Source organism: Sminthopsis crassicaudata, chromosome 3 (genome assembly GCF_048593235.1).
Source record: "Sminthopsis crassicaudata isolate SCR6 chromosome 3, ASM4859323v1, whole genome shotgun sequence".
NCBI classification, from domain to species: Eukaryota; Metazoa; Chordata; class Mammalia; order Dasyuromorphia; family Dasyuridae; genus Sminthopsis; species Sminthopsis crassicaudata.
This window is the reverse complement of record NC_133619.1, coordinates 610,525,370-610,549,311: the sequence shown is the minus strand read 5'-3', so window position 1 is coordinate 610,549,311 and position 23,942 is coordinate 610,525,370. Positions and strand designations below refer to the sequence as shown.

At 41.1% G+C, this 23,942-nt stretch overlaps 1 protein-coding gene across 1 annotated transcript in view; it reads right to left on the bottom strand.

The window, feature by feature from the left end:
* Positions 1–23,675, bottom strand: part of EIF4G3 (eukaryotic translation initiation factor 4 gamma 3) — a 377,578-nt gene extending 353,903 nt beyond the window's left edge. Inside the window, exon 1 of the mRNA XM_074305978.1 lies at positions 23,579–23,675. The gene's annotated coding sequence lies outside the window, so the exon portion shown is untranslated. The remainder of the gene's footprint in view (positions 1–23,578) is intronic.
* Positions 23,676–23,942: the final 267 nt, after the last annotated feature.

Genomic DNA, 23,942 nt, shown 5'->3' with positions numbered 1-23,942 from the left:
GTAGAAAAAGGAACGGAATGAGAAAACATCAAGATGGCAGTGACTTTAGCAATCATCGAATCCAAATCTTCTCTAATTTGATCAATGAAAAATGCAAGGCCCAAAGATTTTCTTTTCAGTTACACAGAATTCTAGCTTTCCAAACTCTTCACCCAATGCTCCTTCCACCAAGTTGAACATTGTTCTTTAAACTGAAAAGTAGCTTATACCCGTAAGACAATTAAGCAGTAAAAAAAAAAAAAAAAAAAAATTAGCTTATACCCATAAGACAAATAAGAAAGCAACTATGAAAAATTTGTTGTGTAGCAGGCAAAAACCAAAAACAAAACACTACTTAATCTCAAGGAGCAAACATTTATTACCAAAAGAATTTCTGAAGGTCAGTAAATGTTCAAGTCCCCAGGATACCCAATCAAGCATAATACAGCTGCTCTTTCCTCCATCAGAGACTGACATAGAAGGAATAGATTGTGAACTGAGAGGCAGACCATAGAGCTGCAACCTTTGTTTTCTTTATCTGTAAAGGTCTTGTGCCATGAGACAATGAATTTCCACCTTTCCTCAGGTTTCTTTGAGTCTACACTACCACTACTGGGGTCTAACTCACTGGGGTCAGCTTCATATTACAAGGGAAAACTGAAATGCGCAATGATCGAGACAAAAAAAAAAAAAAAATGTTCGTGCAGTCCAATTCTATCATTTTACAGAGAGGAAAACTGAAACAAGATCACACAACTAGTAGGTAGTGGAGTTGGGCCTTAGATCCAGGTTTTCCTGACTCCAAGTCTGGTCCCTCCTCAGTTATCTCCAAGATCCCCTCCTCTTCTGCTCCAACCTGATAGCAGATATTATTAAAGGGACAAGGTTTAGGGGAAAATGTACATTATACTTTGGGCATGTTGGGCTTCATTTTTTAACACTGATTTACTTACTTTAGCCCAGTACAGGGCCAGCTTTTCCAAGTAACTATTTTCAAGGTCAAAACTTTATGCAGGCACCCCAGAGTCCCTAGGCTTTTCTGCGCTAACTTCCTCCAATCACTACGGTCCGTCTGCCTCACGGCCTTCCCTCAGTCCCTTCTTCTCCGGGAAGGATGCCTGACATTTCCCATTTTCACATTTAACTCCTGTGGATCTTTTGGGCCTGATTCACACAGCACTTCCTCCTTGGATCATGTGCCTTGCCCCTCTGATCCCTCACAACCCTTGGTTACCCCTGTAACGCACTTGGGGAGGATACAAATTCCACTCTTATCTACTGTAGCTTTCTGAAGGTTTCTTGTGCCAAGTATGTACCAGTCACCCATATGCTGATTCAGCAACTTCACAAAATCGCCCCACTTCCATGAGCATTCTGGAAATGTAGAAGTGAAAATCGAGTCATGCTATCTGACTCTGAGAGGGAGAACGGAGAAGACTAATGGAGCCAAAAAGAGCCATGCCGGTAAAGGGAAGCTCATTCACAGTAAGCTCACAACTGGAAGCCATTTTTAGAGGAGTTAGAAAAAACAGGCAGAAAAAGCGAGAGCTCTGGGCCCCTTGCAAATACACACAGTAGCTAAATGTTTCCTTTAGCAAGTATGTTTAAAATGGAAATTGAGTTCCTGACCAATATTACCTTAAGCAGCCTCACTTCACTGTCATTTGAGCTTACAAGTCAGAATAGTGAGCAGATTTTCACCTCTGTCATTTCATGGAAAGTTTAAGAGACTCCCATTGCACTTCAATTTGTTGTTGCTAATAATAATATTAGCATTTGGTATTTCTGAGGTCTGCCAAGAAATAGAGACTGCATCCATAATCATACTGGTGTAAAGTATTGTCCATGAAGAAATTTTCCCTCTATCAATACCAGGCAGCACTCTGTCTACAACTCAGAATTTGAGAGCTGAGCAGGCAGATGGAATAACGTTCTCCTCCCAGTCACACAGCCAATAGGAGTCCAGGATGAGACCAAACCCTAAAGTCCTCCTGGTAGGCTCCTGGTGCTTCCTACTTTGCAAAGAACTTCAAAATGCCTCCTGTGGTTCTCCTAATGCCCTATAAGGTGCTAAGTCATGGCACTATTTCCATTTTGCAGGTAGAGCAAGTTAGTCACAATCCCAGCAAGTCACTCTTGGGAGACCCAGCTCACTCTTTCCGGCTCTCCCCTGCAGAAAGAAGCTGACTCATCCTGATAAGTTTTCTCCCTGGGAGTTCTCGATGCTAATGAACTTCCATTCCATCCTATGAATCTAGTTATATAAATTATATTTCATTGATAGATAAAACTGGAAAAGTGCAAATAAGCTTTATATTATTGTAAATAAGTAATAAGATCTACACTCATTTAAAAACCATTACAGAATTAAATTTAAAATATGAAGAAAAGTTTTCAATGGATCTGCACCAAATGTTATTAATTTATTTATTCATTTATTTAGTAAATAAATTTTTTTAACTTCTCCAGTAGTAACTAATTCTGCTACATTAAATTCATGGAAATTATTGAGGTCACTTAAAGAAAAAAATGTAGAGAAGAGGATCTACCCACAACTGGGATGACTAGCCAAGAAAAGTAACAAGTCAAGCTCTTACTAACTTAATAGTTCTTAAATGTCATCATACAAACATTTTCCAGTTATAATAATGGCAATAAAGTTCTAGTTTCACAGAAAGACCAATTCCTTTTTTCCTTTTTCTTAAACTCATCGAGGCCAATGAGTTGTCAAGAACCAGGAGACTAGGCCTTTATCAAAAAAAATAAAGATTAAATTAATGGTACTTATCCAGGAGCAAAATAAATGGTAGTTAATTCTTTAATTAGAATGGAATACTTCCTAGAGGAGTATTCCTACAATGAAAAAGTTTCTACTTACTCTAAAACTTCATTTCAACAATCCATTAACTTTTACCAAAATAAAATACAAAATTCATTGAAACTAATCCAAAAAATAGTATTTCCAAAATATATTTATCAGCAACTGTCAAAAACTTTGTTTTACTGATTAAAAAAAAAAAAAATCTCAATTGGATCAAGCCAATACTGTGATAAAAACATAAGAGATATTGGTTCCAAAGCACCATAAATCCAAAAGAGCTAAGAATGGACCAACAGTATGTCCTCTAAGCCACTGGCCAAGAACCACCAAAGCTGAATTCTAACTGGAGCATCCAGGAGCATCCTTTCCACCATCTGAAGTACTTATGGAAGTCTATGTACCCAACGTGTTATTCTACTTCTTTCCCAACATTCTGAATCTGGAAAGTAATGATTTCATAGTTTGGCCCCAAACATGAATTCCATTCCATTCTCTTTAAAAGCACTAGAAGAGCTGGGGAAAGGTACTGATGGATTTTTTTAATGACTTAAAACTCTTAGCCAGAAAAAAATATATTTTTAACCTTGAAAAGTAGAGTTTTTTACTTAGTATCTGATTCATATTTACAATAACTTTCAGAGATTTTAGAAATGGAATTTCTCACCGTACTTTCACAATAGTTCTTGGTCTCTGTCAACAGCTGATTCTCAATGAAAGCTTCTAGCTGTTGCTTCCATTATCTCCCCTGGGAGATTACAACCTTACCATAAATCAAATAGTACTATCATTCAGCTAAATTTTGGAGAATAGAAACTTTTATGTTAAAAAAAAAAAAAATTTAATCTAAATCCAAACTGTTCAAAAACTAGAAGCAATCTATAACAAAACATTTAATTTTGTCTTTAATAAATCATCATTGACAAATATGGAAGTGAAATTCACCAAACACTCCTTAGCTTTTCCCATTCTTTTCTTCGGACACAAACCTCAAGCTTTATCTGATACTGATCCTTCAGCAACATTTAGCCATCCATCAAAGTCAATGGTTTCTCTCCTAAGGTAGCAAATTCATTTTAATACTAGTACTTTGAAAACCAATGCAGGATGCTCAAATGCTTTAAAAATGCATTTCGTGTGTTAAATTCCCATTCCATCATTTTTATTATTCTGAAATAATCAATAATGACATATTCTAACATATTACATGTCACATTAATGACAAGTCTTGAGAAAGTTACAAAAATATAAAAGCTGATAACAACAGATCAGTGCTGGAACTGAAGTTAGGCTACATTTTCTATTGTAAAATCTTGCTAGGATCTTAAAATTCTGAAAGGTTAAAAAATTACTATAAACTAATGGCAGAAAGAGCAGGTCTAGCAATTACAGTAAAAATATGCAAATCTGAAAGGTTTTCTAATCTTCTGGTTTTATACAGCATTTTATATGAAAAACAGAAGTGAAAATCATTGTCACTTTTCTACTTAAGGATGGAAAAATTAACATGAATAAAAAAAGAGCATTTTGTTCCATAAAATCAAATCCATAAAAGTTTGAGTGCTATTAATACAATAATGGTAATACAAGAAGATAAGCCTCAAATTTTCCAAAAGCCTATAAGTCTCCTAGGGAGAGGGTTACCTTAATAGACTTTGAGATTTCCTCTCAATAGTTAGCTACCTTTCATGAGAAATTATGAATCCAAAAGACTTTTTTTATTTTTTCACCATAAGGAACTTTGAAGAAAACATACTCAAGAATAATTATGCACAATAATATTCTTATGGTAGAGGATAGAAGCATTCTAGCTAAATTATCCATAAGACAAAGTTCATGTTGAATACTGCTATTGTTACTGGAAATATATTTCTTTTTTTAAGTCTCCCAAGATAAAACGGCAGTGTTTAGAAAGCAAATTTTTTTGGGGGGTGAGGGTGGGGGTGGTAGGGATCCAGGGAGGGGAACTGGTGCAAGAAGGAAAATTGATCCAAATGACAAAATAGTAAAGTTTCAGCTGGTCCAACAATCTCTTTGTCACCAAGGACCAAGTTGGTCCAAGATTCACACATCTGCAGCACTTTCAGGGGGCAGTGTGGTCCCCATTTCATAAGTGAAAGAGCAACTTCTCCAGCTGAGGGACAGGTCAAACAGCAGGACTCCACTACAAAGCACAGAGTCTCCAGAAGCCCTCCCTCCGCCTCTAAGCCCCACTACCCAAGAAGCCCTGGGTGATCAGGAGGAGTACGTGGGCCACTTCCCTTCGGACCCTTTGTAATCACTCTGCAGGGCACTGGGAGAATAATGCACACAGAGAAAAAATTGGTAATTAATTATCCAGGCACAGACCTTGCTAGAGGAGGCAATGGGACAGAGAAGGGATTCATTGCAACTGCCTTAGGCACCACAGGAAGGGAAGTAAAATGTAAATTATTTTCACATTCTTTAAACAAATTTTCACATTCTTAATACCAAAAATCTCCAGTCACTCCAACACAAGAATCCTTTGGGTTAGTTTGTGTTTCATGGAGGCCTTGGGAGCTCAGGGCAGTGTGCACTGCCCACAGGCTATATCTTAACCTTTGGCCTGGCCTTTGGAAGGAGCTCTAGACCTTGACTGGGATCTCAGCTGTCACTGGGCGGTCACCTTGGGTAAAGTGCTACAAGTAGCCCTGGACGCTGCATTTCTTCCTCTAGAAAAAAGGGCTCCCATTGCCAATCTGAAAAGATTGTCACAAAGAAAACTTTGTAAACCTGGAAGTGCTGTGGGAACTGGTGAGAAGTAGGTCTCTGATCTCACTGGCACAGGGACCCTCAGGGAAGAAGAAGAGAGAGGAGCAGCAGCTCCAGCAGTTCTAGTCTCAGGGAGCAGCAGGAAGCCTCCCACTGGTCAAGGTCAAACAGCCACGACCTGACAGAGGCAGGCCTTGTGGCTCACTCCCCAATCTACAACCCTATTATGAACCCACTGTGAAAGACCCAGGGAAAGTCCCACTGGATGAAAGAGCCACGGAAAGCTGCATCCACAGATCTGTCAGCTTATCTTGGATCTAAAAGGTGAAAGGTCTTTTTCTACCTCTCCCCGGGAGTCTGAAATTGCACAGTGCCTTCTCTCATCCCAAAATCTTAGCAGTGTCCAATCTAGAGCTACCACTGATCGAGAAAGCTTCTTCAAGTTAGTGTAAACATACTGTTTAACCAGGATCACAGCACCTGAACCAGCCCAAAATAATGTTTAAGGGCAATCCAATCCAATGAACCTAATCAATACACCCAAGTGCCATTCAATCTCATCAATTTAGAAGACTGCCATAAGGGGCAGCTAGGTGGTGTAGTGGATAGAGCACCAGCCCTGAAGTCAGGAGGACCTGAGTTCAAATTTGGTCTCAGACACTTAACACTTCCTAGCTGTGTGACCCTGGACAAGTCACGTAACTCCAATTGCCTCATCAAAAAAAAAAAAAAAAAAAAAAAAACAGGTGCCATTGTTTGCACAGCACATGCTCTCTAAAAGCTTCTGGCTTTTAATAGCCTAGAAAGCTTTTTCAACAACCTCAATTCTTCCCAGGGGAGAGTACAAAGGTAAGGAAAACTAATCCACTGAGAGCCTACTCATAAAATCTGTACACTGAAAGGTGAAAGTGTAAAAAGGCATTTGTCTATTTTTTAAGATTCCTAAGTAATAAAATGAGAACAGAGTATACTATCTTCTTAAAGTTGTGAACACATCACTCTCAATAACTGCAGTCTCTCTCTATTTCTTTGGTATTTACAAATGCACAAAATCAAAAAGCGCATTCCCAGGAATATCTTAGCCATAAGCCATAATTTCAAAAAATCATGCTTAAGACATCAAACTATTTTGAACACGTATCGGATATTTCACGATAAAATACTAATGCTTCAATACTGAGGGAGGATAACACATTTGTGTACCATATGTAAAGACTGAAAACTGGCACCCACATTTTCTGAACCCTTCACTGTAATATATTATTATACGACATGAGAAAATCACTATGGAGTACAGAAAATCAGTGGCATTCACTAGGCTTTAAAAATGTGCGTTTCCAAAAAAAAGAAGATATCTTAAAAAGTATCTTTGCTTCTGCTTCCTGCAGGATGCTCCTAGTGGGTAGTACCTATCTTGCATCCCCAGCCTGGATCCCACTCAGAATCTTCAAAGTGGGCCTCAGTGGGGAATAACAGATGGGGAAGTAGCTCAGGGCAATATTCACTTCATCAGGTGCTAAAGTCTGTTAAGGTGCCTCATTTCTGCAGATCCCAAAAAAGTGTTTCAATAATAGGAAAAATCCTATGCCATTCTAACTTGATTTCTAAGTCTGAACATCAGCATATACCTACTTTCTTTATACAATCATCTAACCACAGCTAAATATCAGGTAAATGCTACAATCTAGGAACTCTGCTCAGGCACCACTCTGCAGCAGAAAACCCTTTCTGATCCCCTACTTCCTAGTGATTCTCTAGTTGTCCCCACCAGTTCCTCCAACCTGGGAAAAATTGATCTCAAACTTACTTTGTGTTGCTATATCTGTGTACATTTTATTTCTCTCAATATCTAAGCTCCATGAAGGTGGAGGCTATTTCACTGTAGCCTTTGTATCCCAGTACCTGGCTCAGTGCCTGGTCCAGAGGAAGCAATTAATCAATACTTATTGATTAAGTGAACATAACTAGCTAATATCCTACTTCTTAACCAATAATGTTTAAATTAATTTGATTGCTTTTAAATTGCCTACTAAGCTCTCAGACTACTATATCTCTAACAATGAAAAAAACATGGTAAACAAAAGTCATGTGAGAAATCACATTATTTCACAGTCAAGATGTTTAATCCCTTTAAACCTCATATTCTCATGCTATTAATCAGGACTACTTTGACTCTTACTCCTATCACTACTGACAACTAAAATCTAAACAACTACTGTTCTGATGCTATAAAAGAGCCATTTGAATATATAAAGTATTCCTTCAAATCCCAACATGAAATGAAAATGCAATGGCTTCAACAGTGGCCTTTTGGAGACAAGCCAAGTCTAAAGTTACACACTTGCAGAGTTTCGAGGAGGAAGGGTGAATGCAAGATCCTCTAGATTCACTTTATAGATCAGAAAGCAGAGGGGAGAGGATCATAATATTTAGAACATAAGAAACTTTTGAAATAAATGAGTTCAAGATTTCCATTCTTCAGAAGAGGAGAGTAAGACACAGATATGGAAGGCAGTCTATCTCTGGCCTTTCTTTGTATTCCCAGTGTTTAGCCAATTCCTAACAGATAGCAGATTCTCAATAAAATACTTATTGACTGACTAACTTGCCTAAAGCCTCCAAATAATAAGTAACAAAGCTGGAATTTGAATTCAGGCCTTTTCCGAAACCACAGTTATTTCCAATACACCACAATGAAAAACATAAAAGAAATAAAATGATCTCCTCATGATCCGTCTATCGGACTGAGCAGGAATCCATTCTTCAAACAAAGTGAAATCAATAATGACAAAGAAAAGAGAAAGCTTCCAAAGTTCAAGCTCTTTTCACCAAGACCCTGGATCCAAGGACCTGCACAATCACTGCTGTCAAGTTCGGTATGGGAGGGCAGGAACCAAAATGTCAAAGTCATTGAGCGAATTTCATTTGGTAAAAACTAAGCCATAAAACAGTTAATGTGGGAGGAAGTATGAAAAGGTAAGCACACTAAAGCACTGTGGGTGAACCATTTTGGAAAGCAATTTGGAATTATGCAAATAAAGTAACTAAAATGTCCTTACTCTTAGAACCAGAGACCCTATTACTGAGTTTACACCACAAGGAAGCTATCAATAAGAAAATGCTCCCATCCACCCCAAAACATTTATACCAGCACCTTTTGTGTTAGAAGACAGGTTAAGTTGGCTTTGCAGCAACATTAGCTAAGAAGCGGAGCAGTAAGATCTGAAATACTTATACAAGCTGTGACCCTGAACAAGTTACTTAATTTCTAATTGTCTAAATTCCTCATCTGTAAAATGAGGGCACCCTGGAGAAAGGAAAAGCAAGCCAATTTAATATTTTTGTCAAGAAAATCCCAATGATAAAAATCCAGGAGTCACATGAGAATCAGACACAACTGAATGATTGAAGAACAACAACAAAAAAAAAAAACACAATTGGAAATAAGGTAGATGCTCATCTATGAGGTAATAACTAAACAAATTGGAGTATATGAATATAATAGAATACTGTACTATAAGAAATGGCATATATGATGCCTGGAAAAATCTTTTATGTTAACTGATGCAGAATGGTAGTAAGCAGAATTAAGAAATCATGATACATGGTAACTAAAACACTGTAAATGGAAAGGGCAATACCAAAAAAAATCAAAAGTAATCATAACAGAATTACAAAAATCAAGTGGAACTCAAAAGAACAGCTCTGAGAAGACCCCCAAATCTGTGGCTTTAGTGGAGTCGGGAGTCACACACTACACATGTTTCACTCTTATCAAACAATTATGCAGACTTTTTTCCTTTCTCTTTAAAAAAATATATTATTTGTCATTTAAGATGGCTTTAGGAAAAGGGGAGAGGGAGGAATAGATGCGACACCATGATGCTATAAGAAGCAGAAAATAGCAATTTTTAAAATAGGCCATAAACTCTAGCATTAAAAAATAATTTAGATAAAAAGCATTTCCTCACTTAATTCCTCAAATGAACATAGATGTCAACAATAAAACAAGGTTCAATAAATTGTGGGCCCCAGATCCAAGTCGCGATGCAGCACCAGCTGTGGACAAGGCGCTGGGGATACAACTAAAATGAATCATCAGCTTCGCCCGAGGGGCTTTCATCCCAAGAGTGCCCTGGTTGCCCCCGACATCACAAGAAGAAGAATGCTATCTTAACCACCAGCTCTGGGAAACCAGGAAGGCCTTCTGAGCATTCCAGCCATGCAAGTTCTTCCTATGTTGTCATCATAATCTGAGAAAATCAAGAAGCCAGCAAGGAGCCAAGCAGTCACTCTGGGGCATGCATGGGGAGGACCTCCCCAGAGCCCCAGAAGCCTCAATCTCCTGCCACTCATGAGTCCCCTTCCCAAGCACAGACCAGAGATATTTCCTTACAGCCCACTCCAGAGACCCGGCTCTTAACAGGCTGCTTCTTTGTCCTTTCCATTTTTCTTGCCTTGAAAGCTAAAATTTTGCTTTTCCTAGATTCAAAGCAAATCTGCTTTCTCCAGCATTTCTCCATCACCACTTTCTCACCACCATGTCAATGCACTAATGTGAAAACACTTATAAAAACTAACTTGTTTCAATGAATTGATAGAGAAAGAACTGTATTTCCCCTCCTCTCACTTGTCCTCCTCCCACCCCTGGAATAAATGGGATCCTGGAAGGACCTTCTCGAAGCTCTTCCAATTCTGAGATTCTCTGAAATGAAAACACAACTTAGAATAATTTAGAAAAACAATCTACAACTCCCTCTGGCTGAAGTGAACATCAGAAGAAAGGGCCATTTAAAAAAAAAAAAAAAAAAAATTCAGTATTCCAAACTTCACAGTACAATTACATTCTAGAAAAATCGTGTAAAGCAAATCATGAAATTCAAGCTTTAAAATAAAATAAAAATAAAAATAAAAAACTGAAGGAAACTATCCTGTTACTGATAATACAATTAGTAATTATTTGAAAATACAAATATTTGCAATGAAACTGAAAGTGGGATGGCTTAAATCCCCGCAAGGGGGAGAAGAGCAGCTAGTGAAAATAGAATCCTGAACTCTAAAACTTGCAAGTTGCAATACATTTTACCTCCTGGCTTCCCTAACCAAAGGTAATTCCTTTTAAAGTCTCTTTGTTCTAAAGGGCTTTATCTAGTTCCCTACTGGGTCCCTAATTGTTTGTTTGTTTAACAGCCCAGATTAGCCCCTTAAAGGGCCTTAGCAAGATTTGGGATCCCATTCCCATCCCCACTCCTCCGTTCTTTACCCAGAGAAGTGTGAAAAGGCTCATTTACATAATGTATTATTTCCCTAAGTACAGTTGCTCAATCAAGAATTTCCTTTGAGCAGACTACAGCCACACCATGAAATTAAGCAATCTGAACTTTTTATGGAAATTTTACAATCCCTTTATACATAGTGATCATGACACATTCTATTCCACAATCTTAAAACTCAAAAGTTTCTAAACTTTTGTTAAACTAGAAGTTTAACTAAAGTTCTCCATTACTAACTATGCTTAACATTATGCCTCCAAGGTAGCAGCCTCAAACAAATTAAACATTATGCTAATAATAAAGGCAATAACCTTATTCATTCTTTTCATCCACAAGTGTTTCTGGAGCCAGCAAGATGCAATTATTATCTTTTAAAACTGTGTTTCTCTCTAAATGGTCAAACCATCCAATTACAGCTGTAAGACCCTTATGTTTGAACTGAAGAAGAAAAATCACTCTGATAATATAAGCAGGGACCTCTAAAGCCATCTAAATAAAGCCCCAACCTGGGCAGCAAGTTGGAAGCATGGCCAGCCTCCACATATAAGAACAATTATTTGCACATTCTCCAGCTGCAAGACCCAGTCTAGGCCTGTTTCCTCTGTGGGAATAATAGTTCTAGGACTCCCTTTGAAGGAGAAGGCATCCATATAATGCTTGGCAAATCTTAAAGTACCTGATAAATGTCAGTTATTATTATTACTATTCTGTTTCTGAACAACTTACACTCAAAGAGTTTTCCTTGCAGTGATCCCATAGGGCGGTCTGCACCACCTATCTGCCCACTGCTCCCAGTTACAACAGTCACAAGCGCTGCCATCTCGGGAAACTCACAAGCCTCTATGAGTTAGATGCTACAGGTATCATAGTCCCACTGATGCCCTGAGCCTGTGCACTCAGCCAGTGTCAGAGGCGAGTTCTGGGCCTGGTTTGCCGAACCCAAGACAAGCACAGGCCCCAGGGGGCTCCTTCCCCACTGAGGTGAGGGCCAACCCTTCCCCGCTGAAGGCAGCTATCAGACCATCCCAGGCCTTTCCTTCTCCAGACCAAACCCCCTCGAACGCTCTGGCCTCCAGCCGCCAGGGTGGGCTTGTGCAAACCAAAGGGCTAGACGTGGGCTTCCGAACAGATCCTGCAAAGACCTGCTCCCGAGAGCGAGCCTTAGTCGGGACGGTGCTTAGGTCACCTCGTGGGCCCTGCTGTAGGCCCCAACAAAGGGCCACAGCTGACCAAGGCCAGCCCTCCACTGGAGAGACCAGACAAGGGGCATTAAGGGACCGTACAAAGTCCTATTCCATAGATCAGGAAGAGGGGGATCACATTAAGGCCTCAGGTGCAGGCCTGGAGTTAGGAAAGCCAGAACTGAAGGCCCACCATGAATCCTTATTAGCTGTATGAAAGTCACTTAGTTGCTGTCTGCCTCAGTATCCTCATCTGTAAATTGGGAATCACAAGAAAGGGCTGTTGTGACCATAAAATGAGTTGAGATTTGTACTTAATCTTAACCTAGTACAGGGCACATAATAGGCACTTAAATGTTTTGTTTACCTCCTTTCTTCCTTATCTTTCATCCCCTACTCTCAAAGAACTCATTTTAACCACAGGCCTAATACTTCTGTCTAAAATCCCATGTCTTCCCTAATCACTGCTACAAACATTATTAAAGCAATGTAACTCAACCAGAACAACACTCCGTATTTCACATGGAACATATTATATGTCAAATATCTAGACAATCTTAGAGCCTGGGACAGTTTCCATTCACTCCCTTAACAGTTTATTTTATTGCTATGAGAAATGAGCAAAATTATTTCAGAGTAGTCACTCTCCTGATTCCCAAAGAGCATTCAGGAATTGATAAAGATGCTATGCTCCCATTGGGTTTCTTAAATACCTATTCAGTCTTATATTAAGATTTCTTTCTGCCTTCAGTGGCTCCCCAAGCCAAAATACTTTATACATCTCAGACAAATTAATCCTTCTAAAACATGCATTCTTTGCCTGTGAATTGGTCTGTTTCAAAAAAATAAATAAATAAATAAATTTGGAAATATCAAAGAAAAGGGACAAAAATGTATGTCTGTACCCTATGGCCACCGGATCTTACTATGGGACATAAACCCCCAACAGATCAAAGAGAGGAAATAAAAGTACATGTAGACCAAATGTTCTAAAAGACAACTTGCTAAGAGCTGAAACCTGATTACAAAATGGGATGTAGTAATAGCTCAACTAAGTATGAAATATAGATGTAACAACAATTATGGAACAGTGAGAAATGAGGGATTCAAAATAGTACAGGAAAGAGAAATAAAACAAGAGCAAAATAAGATGAACAATATACAGAGAGCCACAACTATATACATGAAAAAAGCATGAAAAGAAGACAAACTGAATGACCACATCAGGGAAAGGGTCTGGAGACTTCCTTACCTCCTCTTGTCAAGGTTGACAAGGGGGGCAGACCATAGCTTACCTGATCACACAGAATTGGCTCATTTTATTTAACTATTTGTCTTTGCCACAGGAGAGTTCATGCAATGGATAATGGAGGAGAGGCTGTAGATGGGTGGGAAGAGGGCAGAGAAGGGCAGGGTTTAACAGAAATGATTGTTCAAACTTAAGGCATTAATGAAATCTTTGTTAAAACTGCTTTAATCAAGCTACTCTTCTTCAGGCAAGCAAAGACCCACTCCTCAGGATGGCATTCAAGGCATTAGAGAGTACTGTCGAACCTAAACTATTTCCCTTGAAGTGTCAGAACTTAAGACCAGAACACTTTCTTGCTTAGTATATACTCCAGATTCATTTCCAAATCCCAAATATGCTGTTTTCTTCTGCCACTCACTCTTGTTTCTCTCTACCCTCTTTGTCTGTCTGTCTGTGTCGTGTCTGTCTATCTTTCTTTCTGTCTCTGTGTCTCTCTGTCTCTCTATTACTCAAAGATTTCTAGCATCAGGAAGATCTGGGTTCAAACCCTCACTCAGACACTTACTGGCTATGTGACCCTGAGCAATCCACAACACCTCTACTTAATTCAGGTTCCATTGTAAAATGGGGATAATAGCAGCACCTCCCAGGGCTGGTGAATGGATCAAATCAGACATTTTGTGAAGAGCTTAGCATGCCCAACTGCTCCTCCATCATAGATTGTTCTTCCTTGCTAGCAAGAGATGCTGCTGAAGCCCAAGGCACCCCAATGCCTCTGGGTTCTTTGTCCTCCAGTGTGACCTGGCTATAGAGGTTGGAGTAAATCCCCTCCCTGCCAAAGCAGAGGACCCCCCACCAGGATGAGCTGCCTTCTTCCCTGGGCACCATTCATTTTGTTAATGAAAAGATGGGGGATAGGTGAAGAGGCGATCTGGTCTCCAACCCCAGCCCTTGGAGCAAGTTTCTTCCCCTCCCAAATTCTCCTGCCCACCTGGGCACCCCACTCTCCTAGCTCCTCCCCCCTCCCCTTCTCCGCCACCACAATCACACCCCAGCTCGGAGCTCAGACCAGGGCGCATTGGAAGTACAAAGCCCAAGACTGCAGCACACCAGGGGGAGAGCAGGCAACCTCCAGGCTCTCTCCCCCACAACTCCAACTATGCTGAAGCTCAAGAGGAAGGATGGACCTCTCCAGGGCAAACCTGGGCCAAGAATGGCCTCCCAAACCTCTGGGACTGCCTGCCTACAAACTTGCCAAGAACCAAAACAAGGACAAAACTGATGAAAGAACAGGCTTCCGGCTCGGTGTACTGGACCACTCCTATTCCTTCTTGACACAATCCAGAACCATTTTCAATTCACATTATTGGAAACTCAAGCTAAAACCAAATGCTCCCAAATGACCAGTACAACAGTTCTTCGACATCAGCAAACCAGAGGGGTACGGAGTTCAGGGCTGGGAGTCAGGAGATCTGGTTCAAATCTCATCTAAGTCTCAAATTATAATGTTAAAGAATCTGATTTTTGTCAGTGCTATTACTTCCACTTTAATTCTCCTCTGCATCAATGGTAGATGAGGCTCCGAGAGGCAGTGAGACTGAAATAATATGCCATTGGGTCTTTATCATAACCAAATAAAAATATCATCTTTGTAGAGTCAAGCCCAACCAAATTTAGTTGAACAGGTTGTCAGTCAGAAGACTTTGTCACCTGGCCTATACTTTTCTATTAAGTCCTCCAAGTCTTAATTTCTCAACTCTGCCTTCAAGAACCTGAGAGCATTCTCTAATTCAGCAGCATCAAACTCAAAAAGAAATGGCAAAACCAAACATAATATGCTGCCCACTGGAGTCCTTAACTTCGTTTTAAAATGTAATGCTATCTGTGTTTTACTATATTTTTGTTTTTGTTAAACTTTCCCAATTACATTTTAATCTGGTTCAGGCTGCCTTTGGGAATATTGTCGACCACTGTTTATATGTTTGACCTCTATGCAATAGGCCCCAGGGAAGCATCAGTAAAAGGCACTAATGGAAGAATATAAAAATAAATTCAGAATTCTTATAATTGCCTCTTCCTGATTTCTTGCCTCTAACTTCACCACCTAGAAAGAATGAGATCTCCCTAATTGATGTAACTGCATTGCTCATTTTCTTTAATGAATAAAAAATTTCTTTTGGTACACACTGGATTCTATTAAATCAGCTACAACTTAATAAAGATCTGTATGAATCAATAGAATACTCTGACAGTTAGACATTATGTGAAGAAGGCATCTCAAACTAGTTAGCTGAGAAGAACCTGGAGAAGTACAAAAGGTCCTACATTTGAAGTCCTACATTTGAAATCAAAGGACAAGGGTCAAAGCCTCAGCTTTGAGACCAACTACCTTTGGCAGAGGGCACTGCCCTTTACTTTCTTACTTCCACTGCCTTTTTTTTTTTTTGGGGGGGGGGGTGGAGGCAATCAGGGTTAAGTAACTTGTCCAGGGTCACACAGTTAGTGAGTGTCAAATTTGAACTCAAATTCTCCTGACTCCAGGGCCAGTGCTCCATCCCAGGGGCCACCCACCAACCCCCTTCCCCTAAGTTTCAAGGTCCTTATTTATGAAATAAAATAGCTAGATGAGAGAATTTCTCTATTTCTCTTTCACTTTAGCTTTAAAACTCAGGATCCCAAGGAATGTGGAGTGACAGTTAAGGAACACCTCCCCAATTCTGCTTTCATTCAGGACTAAAATTCAAAACCATGAGACACAGCTACCACTTAGACTCTGGAGCTACTGAGAGACTCCAGTATTTCCACAAGGTGAATTTCAGGAGCAGTTTACACCAAAGTCACCGAGGAATTTCTTTCCTCTTGCTTGAAACTTAAATCAGTCTCGTTTATGACCAAAATAAAACAAGTTTCATATGATCTAGAATGACTGCAGGTATTACCCAGCTGCACCCTCCTCCCCCAACACAACTAAACTATATCTCATTAAAGCTATTTATTTCCAACTTCCCTTCCCTAGTACCCCTGTTGATGTGTACACAACCCTGAAAAAAGGCACCAGGTTGAGCTCTCTAATGACAAGATTTCCAATAACAAAGTCTTATGGATGTTTCAGTAGGTGACTAGTAAGCATCATGCTCTGACAGTAAGACCCAAGTCACAGGCTGAGTTCTTAAAAGTCACTTGCCTTCAACCTGTTCTATAGCTGAGAATGCACCTTAGAACTCAACTACAGTCATCTCAAAAATATCTATAACTGATCACAAAGGATAAAGTAAAAGAGGGCAATGGATCAATCAACAAGTAGCTACCACCCCCTGACAGATCCTCGCTGGGCCCAGGGGATGTGAGTACAAATTGATTTCCACTGAATCTGAACAATCTGAATTGCATATCCTACTCAGAGTGGATCAAGAGCACTGTTTTCATGGATGTAGCACAAGGCTTCATCTGGAAAAATCTGCTTCTCCAGCTTTAACGGGAGTGATGAGCATAGGAAGAGAGGAAGGATTGAACTGTGTCTTGAGCCTGCCTCTAGAAAGGACTGGAAAGGGGCTGGAGCCCCAAGCCCAGGTCTGCTCCCTGCCATGTGAAGGCAAGATACTCATCTATAAAATGAAAAGGCTGGACTTAGATACTTCTCAAATTACTTTGGTCATAGAATTATAGAATTTAGATTTCAAAGGAGAAGAAGTGCTAGAGGAAAAAAACTGGCAAGGCAATGTACCATGTATACTATCTACCCTCCCAACACTAAAGTTCACCAGGACTTCAGCTCCAAAATCACAGCTTTTACTTGCCGTTATTGCTTCCCCTTATCTCTCCTGCTTCCCCTAGAAGTCCAGAGGCTCACGGATGCATAAGCAAAAGTTTTTTGGTGACTCTAGTATTGGAACCAGGAATAATTGCTGATTAAAACCAGACACCAAAGAGCTTTTTTTATTTTTTAGTAACACCTGCCCACAGAGAGCTTACGTTCTACTGGAACAACAACCTATGGATGTCTAAGTATGTACAAACCAGGTAATTTTGGGAAGGGAACTAGCAAAGTCCTTTAGAAGATGAGGTGTCTGTTGCAATGAGCATTCATGGAATCCAGGGATTTTAGGAGGCTGTGAGAAGCCCCACAAAATGAAATGCTCCACTGAAAAAGACTGGCAAAGTGGGCCAGTCTGGCCAGCATATAAAAAGTGCAATACATACAGCCTGACAAGATGGGCTGGGGACAAGCTACAGGGGCTTTCTGTGGCAAATATATCTGATCCAAGGACTAGGGAGCTATAGGAGTTTACTGAGGAGTTGAGAAATACTGTCAGAACCTCACCTGAGAAAAAGCTTTCAGAAGCTAAGTCAAGTATGAAGAATGTGAGGAGAAACTGGAAGCCAAAAGACCAATGAGGAGATCAATGCACCAGTCCCGGAGAGAGGTAATGAGGGCCTGAATCCGGGCAGTGGCAGAGGTAAGATTCCAAAGAGATTGCTAGAGGCAGAAAAAAACAAGACTTAGCAACTGAATGGACTTAGGAGCTGAAGGAGAAAGAGCCAGGGAAGCCAAGGCAGTGCCTCCTACACAAGTTCAGAAGAGGAAACAAGGAAATCCGTTCTGTCCATGATGGAGTTTGAGATCACTATAGAACACTAAACTTGGCTGAAGGAAAGTCTACTTGGCACAAGAGATGATGAGTGTGAGGAATTCAGAGAAACACTGGAAGACTTATACAAACAGACCTAGAATGAAATCAACAAAACCAAAAAAACACAATATAAATGAAGGGAAAAAAGTCAAACTCCCAGGAACTGAAAAATGAATAATGATCTCAGAAAACAAATACTGAAGGATAAACTAGTCCTCTTGGCAGAGAAGCTCAGAATTAATACTTAGGGAGAATTCCTCTTACATTCATGTTGGATATGGTCACTGACTGACATTTTTACTTAACTGTTTTTCTTTGATTAAGAGAATGATTTTCAAAATGACCATGATTTAAAAACAAAAGGTGCCAATAATTTTTTTTAAAACTTAATACAATTTTGACTATAACTTAAAACTCAGGCAAAAAGTTCAGTAACCTGTCACCTCTGTGACTTGAGAAGTCAGGAAACAGCTAATGCTGTATACTGCCAGCCAGTGTCGGGTGCCAGGCACATAGCAAGCACTTAATAAATGCTAATTTATTCATTCATTTGGGCAGGAGTTACAAGCCTGACACACTCAAGGCAAGGACTGGTAGCATCCTATCCCTCTCTACCTTCAGGGGTCCCTACCTAGGACCCCATGACAGTTGTCACCTTTCTTCTTTGCCCCCAACCTTCTTTTCATCCCTTCTCTGCCCCCCCAACCTTTTCTTTCTTTCTCTGCCCCAGGTCTCTCCCCTCTGGCTCCCTTCTCCTTTGGCTCATGTGCACCCCTCAACAATTGAACCTCATAACCATTGCAGGCAGGGCACACCCCAGGACACAGTTCCTATCTAAAAGCAGAGCTTTATTAGGTTTTCGAAGGTGGTAGAACAAATAATGAGATCACTTGAAAGATGAGGAAATTGAAGCTTGGAGAGCTGCAATGAAGGGCCCAGGCACTCTTGGCTAAAAATATTATCTGTTTTAACTTACAATTATTGGCTTAAAGTTTACAAATCACTTCAATGTCTGGGCCAGGCCCTCAACCCCAGACTTCTGACTCCTGTCTCCAGTTGCTTCCATAAACCCAAACCAGCTCTCTTACCCAGCCCTACCCTCCAAGAGCGAACACTCTGGTAGAGATAAGAGGTGCAGGCAAGTACCTCCAAGTCAGCAAGTTCTAAATACATGGGGGGAGGGGAGATCTGGGCAGTCAAGATCACTTCCAGCCAGGAGGCTAGGGGGAGGCCTTAAAGGAGAATGTTGACAGCCCCAGAAACTGGAGGGAGAGTACGGCACATAATACTATACAACAGACATGTGCGTGAAGGCTTGGCAGAGCAGCTTAAATGATCTCAAGGAATCAAACTGTAGCAAATTCCATAGGAAATTATAAGCACCTCTATTATTCATGGATGTAAAAAGAATAAGGCAACTTCATATGAAATCCAAAGAATTATTTCTCAAGAGATTAAAAAAAAAAAAAAAAAAAAACAGTCTACCCCTAAGACAACTTCCTTGCTGGTATGTAGACCCTGCCCATCAACAAGGTCAAAAGTATCTCCACCTCCCACCCCTCCCCCCCTCACCTCCCAAAGGGTCAGGGTGCAGACTTCAGGGTCACAATGTCTAAAAGACAGAAGAGTATAAGAAGAAAAAACATGGCCTTCAATGCTGAAAGTGAATGTTAAAATAAAACAGCGAGATGATGAAAAATAAAATACAAAGTGGCTCAATGATATGCTTTAAGACTTATCTGCAGGAAAAAGCTAAAGACTGCAGATCCCTGACTAACCTTCTTACCAGGCTCTTTACAGATTTTATTACCATTCCTCTACTCAAAAATATTCTGTGTTTTCTAAGGCCTAGTGAGCAAAGTCACTTCCAGCCTCATCTCACATGACTTCCCACCTCCTCTCCACACTGCAGACCCACTCCGAACTTTCTCTACCTTAGTTCCCTCACTTTGGATATCTTTACTCACCCTCTTTGATCTACTGGATCCTTCCATCTAAAGATCAACTCAAATACCAACATCTGCAGGAAGTACATTGGGATCTGCCAAACCCCTGGAATGAAAAAGCTTAGTTTGCCCCTCTCTACTCCAAGGACCTGGCAGGGCTGTGGAGAAAAGTCATCTGTGTATTTGTCATACCCCCTCCTAGGCTGTGAGCTCACTAAGGACATCTAAACTTAACTCCAAGCTCTACAGTGGCCACTTCAAACTGAAGGTCAAAGCAAAAGAACCTGCTACCTTGCAAATCCAATTGAGTCAGTCCAGAGGAACCTCCCTGAAAGAAAACACACTCAGAGGGACTTGTATATAAAAAGATGCTGAGAACAATTGTTCAAAAGGACCAGAAGCATGGTTTTGCTTAAGACAGAAGCTTTTTGGCATGTGAACACAACCTAAATTGTTTCAAGTTACCCTGAAAGTGAGAAGCTTCAAGCCTCTGAGTTAATAACAGCCTCATGTTTCTTAGCATTTCAGCTAGAAGTGAGACAAACACATCTCAAAGTTAATATTTTAAAGTACTAAATTTCAGAAACACATTAATTAAACCCATGATGTGAACACTGGTAGTTCCCATTTTACAGCTTTGAAAACTAAGGCTTATCTAGATTAAATGCTCATATAGAAATAGAGCAGAACTCAAATGTCTTCTCTTCAAAAACTGATTCCCATTTCCAACAAAACACACACACACACACACACACATCACACTGTTGTCTCTTAGCAATAGTAGATTCCTTTTCTGCCTTTAACATTTTTCCATTTCAAATATCAGAAGTAAAAAAATTTTCAGTTTGTCTTCAACCTGCATTATTCATAACAATCAACTCCCCACCGCCAAAGAATTTCCCTCAGAGCAGTCTCTTTAATTGGCACCAAACAAGTAATTCATTTTTATATTATTATTATATTTTTAAAAGCCTGTTGATTTCAAATTCTTCGCTTACAGTTTTTTCCTACATTGAACAGGAAGCCCGAGGCTCTTTTTGTGCCATTGCAATAAATTTACAGATGCCACACTAATCTCTTAGCTCAATTCAGAAGCAAAAACACTAGTCTTTCTAAGGCAAAGCCCTAGAAAGAGTACCATCCAATCTTCACAACTGACTCAGAGCTTCCACATCAATTTATCACAACTGATCATTTGCATCAAGCACAAATATCGAACTCAAAGCAAGGGGTAGAAAAGGCAAAACCTTGCCATAGACAGAGAAGGAATTACCTGGATGTTGCTATTATTAGCTGTGATGTACAGGTACAATCCAAAAGTATAAAAAAATAACATCACAATCATCTAAATTTAATTACTTCTTAATGCTACCACATTTTTGTAAATTTTAACCAACTCCTCATCACCAAGATGCCATTCTTCTGATCCCATGAGTAATTACCAACCAATAAGTACCTTAGGCTTCATTTTACTGTCTACTCCCAGATTTTAGCGGTGAAATATCTGAATATTTAATTAGGAGGAGACATGGAGAGTCAGGAAAATATATGAAGAGGAAAATTATTTTCAGTTTTAATGCTGAAACCTAAAAATCCACCCAAAATGAAGAGAAAATGTCAAAGTTTTTTTGTCTACCTGAAAATTTCACCTTAAATTCATCACTTTTGCTATCTATATACTCTCTTTATTCACAAGATGGGGCAAAGTTGCTGCATTAGTCACAACCAATCCTAACACTTTTCAAGTCCCTCCTCCTGGGATCCATTGAGAAAAAGCCGACTCCCAGCTCTTTGTATGGACTCCAATATAAAACCACAAAGCTCATCAAGCCTTCTCACACACAGGATTGCAACCTTTACCGGTTAACTTTTCCAGCCAAGAACAGGTTACTCTCCTCAGTAAATTGCCTTTATGTTATAATGCTAAATTAACTCAAAAGACATTGGAAACAAGCCACTGAAATGACAAGCTACTTATTAGTTAATAAAGGAACCTTCCATTCTAGTACATTGCCCCATTAGGTGAGGAAGCAACTAAGAGATAATCAAGAAATGTTTTCTGACAAATGTCAAGTGTACAGACATTGCTGGACCAAGAGGCTGAGCTCTGATTTGCTGAAGCCATGCAGGCCAGCTTTCCCACTGCAAAGCACTTGGGAGAGCTATCAAAACGAGGCAAGTTTCACATGAGCAACACATGGTTCAAGTATATGCCTCACTTGGAATTAATCTCATCAATGAGAACTCTTTCATTGAAGAGAATCATACCAGACAAAACCATTGTGAAATCTGTAGATATGTGACAGGGCAAAGAAAGTAAGCCATTGGGTTTGTATCAAAGTGTTGTAAATAACATTTACAAAAGAACAAAAATGGCACTTGAAAGAAAACTAAGCAAAACACAATTCAACGGGAGAGGGATGCCGGCTTTCCCAGGTGTGGGATACAATCACTGCATAGGTGAATTAGACTAGAGTGCCTCTGAGTACCTTACAGATCTTTGGAAATGCCCTGATTCCCCCTCCTCCTTCCCTCATTTAAACACCTTTCTTTCCCTCTCTAAACCGTCCTGCCATCCATATGCACCATGATATGAAACCAAAAAAACCCATGATAGCCAATGATGATGTATTGATTTATGCTTATACAGGTGAACACACATGATGAAATATTATTCTCAAGTTGGTAATAAAAATAAATTCCCAAGCGTTTGCTGGAATTTTTATTTCCTGTATTAGACAAATATCCTATCACCCACCCCAAATCAAAAGTCTGAAAATTCAGACCAAGCCACACTTTCCGACCCTAAAAACGACAAGAATGCACAGAAAACGCAGTCGTACAGCAAGCTCTCCTTTTCCATGCGGATCCTTGAATTACCTCTAGACCTCAGGCCTACCCGAAGCAAATTAAAGACTTTTAAACCGCTCAACACAACACCACCCTTTCTAGCAGTGGGAATTGGGGGGATGAAGGGAGGAAAGGAAGAGTCATTTCGGCTAATTTCCTCTTCCGCTAAAGGCCAGAGAGTGGGAAGTGTCCAGTGTAACATTTCTTTCTCATCTCCAGTTCTAAAACCACATGACAACTCCCCAATTCACTTAAAAAAAATTTTTTTTAATTTAAAAAAATCCGTTGGGGGAGGGTGCCTTCGGATATTTGTTTTACATTTTTTTAAGCCCACTTACCTCTGGCAGCCAACGGGTAAGTTTCAGTGCCGCACCAACAGGACATTTACAAACAAAAGTTTATTGTCTATTAATTAGGGGCCCGGCCCGTTAGGTGAAAGCCCAGAGGATGCCCTCGGGACTGGATGGAGGACTGTTTCTTGCCTCCACCCACCCACCCACCTCGTCTCTTCTCGAGCCGTGCCTTGCTTGCCATCCCTCTCGGGGCAGGAGGAGCACAGGGTGAAAGGGAAAGCCACTTCCAGCTTTCCCCGCAGGGTTGATCCACAGCCCCAGCCCCACGGAGCTCGTAGGGGAGGGATTGGGAAGGGGCACCAAGGGCCCCTCCAAGAGCGGCTGCGGACCGGGAGGGCATCCCCGCAGTGCTGCTCTGGGAGGGGGCGGGGGCCCTCACACAGACATACAGACACACAGACACAGACACACACAGACACACACACACACACACTCACACACACTCACGCACGCACGCCCCCCGTTTCCCATCCAGGCCTTCGGGGGCTCGCCCCCTCCTCTCTGCCGCGCCTCTGCGGCCGGTAGGGCCCGAGCCTCGGCCCCCGCGGGCCGCTGAAAAGGATACTGTTGGGGCGCCTGGCTCTGGAGGGCCCGGAGGTTCGGGTGGGGGGCCGCCGCCGCCGCCGCCGCTGCCGCCGCCGCTGCCGCCGCCGCCGCCGCCGGGTGAGGGGGAGGCGGGACCGCGGCCGCCGCCGCCGCCGCCGCCACGGCCGCCGCAGCCGCCGCCGCCGCCGCCGCTCCGGGGGTGCCGGGGCCGGGTCCTCCGGGTCCTGCGGGACCGCCGGGGCCGCCGGGGCCGGGTGCTCCCGCTCCCCCTGCTCCTGCCGCTGCTCCTCCCGCCGCCGCCGCCGCCGCCGCCGCCGAGCCTGATTTCAGAGCCGGTTTCTGCGGTAAACTCATGGCAAAGCGCAGCCACCAACCCCCCCAGA